General features: G+C 32.3%; 1 protein-coding gene across 4 annotated transcripts in view; it reads left to right on the forward strand.

Moving 5' to 3' along the window:
• The window catches only part of LOC124432731 (toll-like receptor 6), an 82,704-nt gene extending 80,164 nt beyond the window's left edge, over positions 1-2,540 (forward strand). For 2 of the 4 annotated variants that reach the window (XR_006944367.1, XR_006944365.1), the window contains 2 exons: positions 403-472; positions 1,006-1,743. The gene's annotated coding sequence lies outside the window, so the exon portion shown is untranslated. Of the gene's footprint in view, positions 1-402; positions 1,744-2,521 lie in introns of those variants that run through there. The other 2 variants (XR_006944366.1, XM_046981846.1) reach the window with 2 other exon arrangements.
• The last annotated feature ends 1,574 nt before the right edge of the window (positions 2,541-4,114 follow it).

A 4,114-nucleotide genomic window follows, 5' to 3' on the forward strand; every position in this document is an offset into this window, starting at 1 on the left:
GATATATCTTGAAGTCTTCCATAACGCAAGGCTCTCTTTCACGTTTATATTCCACGTTTATAAAACAAATACTCGATGTTATACCACGTATATTGACAATGTCTATCTTTGTTTCTCTCTTTGTCTCTTTTTCTCTTTTTATATTTTATTTCGTTTGTAAATCGAAATAATGTATAAATCTTTTCCTAGATATATATATATATATATATATATATATATATATATGTATATGTATATCTATACTATATTTATTTGTATTTCATCAATTCGCTTTATCCAATATACGTAATTATATTTTTTGACATTCGAAAGATTTTCTAACCGGTATAAACATGTGTATGTGTGTGTGTACCAAAGAAAAACAAAGATTCAAATCTCAAATGATTTTCTTTTTTATTGCAGATGTGAAATGTTGCCAGAAGTATTATCGCAATACGTACAGAGAGTAATTGGAAATCGCAGCAAGGGGAAGGTGAGTTTCGATAAACTGCTTCATCGTTTTATCGGGAAATCGTTATGTATCCATTTTCTATTCAAATTGACTGGAACATGTGCCGGCTAAAGTGAATGAAGGAATGAAAACAAAAAAAAAAATAAAAAAAGAATATATATATATATATATATAAAGTAAGAATGAAAAAGTATGAAGAAAAAAAATGTGGAGTAAAAGAAGGGAGGAGGGGAAAAAAACAAGAAGAAATAATAAAAAATCGTTAGCTCAAACGAGCATAAAGATATTTCATGCAAAATTCTCAATCCCTCTACGATCGTGTCTCTGTATTTTCCTCTCGTTTGCAAAATATATAAATAAATAAATACACGCATATATATTTTACGTTATTTCGTTCAATTTCACGTACTGATTATTATCGGATGTTGCATAATATGATAATTGAATATTTTCACGTGCAAATAAATGTCAATCGTATGTAATACGATAACCGATAGCAGATAGCATTTTGATCAATACCCGCTTTTCTTGTTTCTTTTTGTTTTCTGTTTCAGGACGCACGTCGTTCCTCGCTTCGAACTCCAACAGTTGCGATCTCTTTTTTCTCACTACTTATTATCAAGAAAATATTTCTCACACTAATCCAGAATTATATCCTTTTCCCGATAAAATACACATACATATACACGTACACACACGCACGCACGCACGCACGCATACACACACACACACACACACACACGATGTCCAAACATAAAAAATAAAAACGATTTATTCGTATTTTTGAGAATCGTGATATAGCTTCGTAGTGCGCAAGTGTAATTAGAGCGAAAATGAAAAAAAAAAAAAAATATTAAAAAAAAAACCAAAAAAAAACCAAAAAAAAAAAGGAAAGAAAAAATAAATAAATAAATCATTAAATAAATAAATGCAACCACGATTATATCGCGAGGAGCACAAATCGCTACCTTGCATCTTGTATTTGCAACGAAATAACCTTTTTCTCTTTCTACTTGACGAAGACATCGTAGTTTAATCAATCGATTATTCATTAAAAATACAAAAAAAGAAAAAAAGAAAAAAATATAAAGGAAAAAAGAAAAAAAAAAAGAAAAAAAATTAAATAAATAAATAAATAACGAACGTTCTTCGAGAATAAGTAATAGATAACTCGTTTGAAACTCGAGACGGAGATTTAATGTAAATAGTCACGATTTTGTATATTTGTAATATAGATAGGTCATTTTATTATAAACACAATAAAGTTATTTATATATATTTTAATCACAAAATCAAGCATTTTAATAATTTATTTTTATCCTTTAACTCTTCCTACATATATATATATATATATATATATTTTCACTTTGTTCATTAGTATTCATTATGACAAAAGCATTACAAACAATCTAAAAGGACTATGCTATATATACTCGAAAGCTTCTTGAAACTACTCTTATATATATATATATATATATATATATATATATATATATATATATAGCATAATATATATATATATAAAGCATGTTGTGTAAGCCCTTAGTAAAGCCTTACCCGATATTTTCAACGTTCCTAACGTAGTACAAGACGGATCGACGAGCGACGTAAATTGCACGATCTAAGCGGCTTCCCTCGACTTTCTCGATCATAAATCATCCGACGTAACTTGCAAGTCGTTGAATTAAACACTTTATCGAAGAAAGGAATCTTTCTTTCTCGAGAGAACACGTCGCGTGCACGCGTCAAGTAAAAATCACTACTACGCGAATCAACGTGGGAGATAGGAAGACGAAGGGTAAGGAAAGGTGGTTTGGGATGAAAAAGGAACAAATACGAATACTTTTATCTCTCAAATCGGTTTTCTTCCCGTCTATTCTCATGAAATAAAAGGAGCAGTTCTATCATCTCGATCAACTACATTTCTCTCTCTCTCTCTCTCTCTTTTTCTTTCTCTTTTTTGTTCCTTAAATCGTGACTAAAGTCAGCCAAGCATGTTTTTAAAAAAGGAAAAATTCATGATTCTTTCTACTCTCATTTTCTCTTATGAAGATGGAACATTTTTGACAGATTTATATTCGCGAAAATGGACCATTGGTTTTCATTGGCCAACTGACTGGCGGGCAAGTTGTACTGTTGCCCGTTGCCTCGCTAGTACTACGACAAAATGCAAAAGAAAATGCTGAACTACGATGGTAAGTTAAATATAACTGACGATACATAAATACATACGTACGTACAAACATACATGCATATATATATATATATATATATATATATATATATATATATGCATATAACATGGATACGTACGTGCATACATCGGTGACATACGCTAGTGGAAATTTTCTACGAGAGAAATGCTTGGAATATCCAAACATGGCAAATGCAACTTGGCGAAATATTCGTAATACGTATTTATAAAATCGAATGGGGTCTAGTTTCTTCATTCTTTCTATAAACGAAAGAAAGAAGGAACGAAGGAACGAACGACACGGAGAAAGGAACTTTAATATGTGTATATTTTTGAGATTCTACGAACGAACGATACGTAATTTCTTTCGAGATAACCCATTCGGAATTTCTACGAGGATATTTTTATCCTTTGATTTTTACGATAGGATAAAGATGATCCACATGAAATTTTGCAACGGTATCACGAAGTATACGTCAGAGCGTATAAGAGGATATTTTCTACTGACCGGATTTCCGAAAAAGAATCCTTTCGTTTTCGACGGAAAATCACATTTCTATGTTCTCGCTTAATGCCTACTGCAATTCCCTTGGCAACGAGTGCACACACACACACACACACACATATAAACATACACACACACACACACACACACACATATACTTATGTCGAGAAACACATGGAACAGATCGAGAAGGATTTTCCACTCCGATTGCGAAGCTTTATGCATGTATATCTAAAAACTGAAAGAGTATCTCGCCAAATCGTACTAAACGAAAGAGAGGGAGAAAGAGAGAGAGAGATGGAGTAGAGAAAAAGAGATAGTAAATGTTCTATATAAGACTATCTCGATACAATATCAAAATCTCATGTGTCAAAGGATTTCAACGAAACGAAATCTTTCAAGATTTTATGGCTACCGGCCAGAAAGACGGTTTTCTCGATCGAAGATTCAGTCGGTGATTTAACCCGTTCACACTTATCGATGTCATTCTCGAAAATTGTCGTATCAGCTGGCACCAATAGCTTCCTCGTCCTTTTTCAAAAAGCTCGTCTACGCTTACCTATACTTTCTATCATATTCTAAAGATTCCGAGTGCTTCGATAGCTTTTTCTCGAAACTTACGAATTTCTTCCGAAACATTCCACGTCCAAGATATTTTTCTACAATAACTTTGAAACTTTATATATATATATATATATATATATATATATATATATAAAAGTGAAAGAAAAAGACGGGGGGTGGGCAGGTGGAGGTGGTAAGGGGATAGCGTTCTTTACAACGCAAGTCGATTTCTTTTTCTCTCCTTCTAATAAAGTTTTCTTCGAAAGCACACACGTTCTCCCTCTTTCTTTTTTCTTCTCTCTCTCTCTCTCTCTCTCTCTCCCTCTCTGTCTCTCTCTTTCTTTTTTTTGCAAGTGGTAAAGTAAAGTTACTTTGCGATAAAACGTAAGACTCTATAGTA

The sequence above is a fragment of the Vespa crabro genome, chromosome 1 (assembly GCF_910589235.1).
Source record: "Vespa crabro chromosome 1, iyVesCrab1.2, whole genome shotgun sequence".
Lineage (NCBI taxonomy): Eukaryota > Metazoa > Arthropoda > Insecta > Hymenoptera > Vespidae > Vespa > Vespa crabro.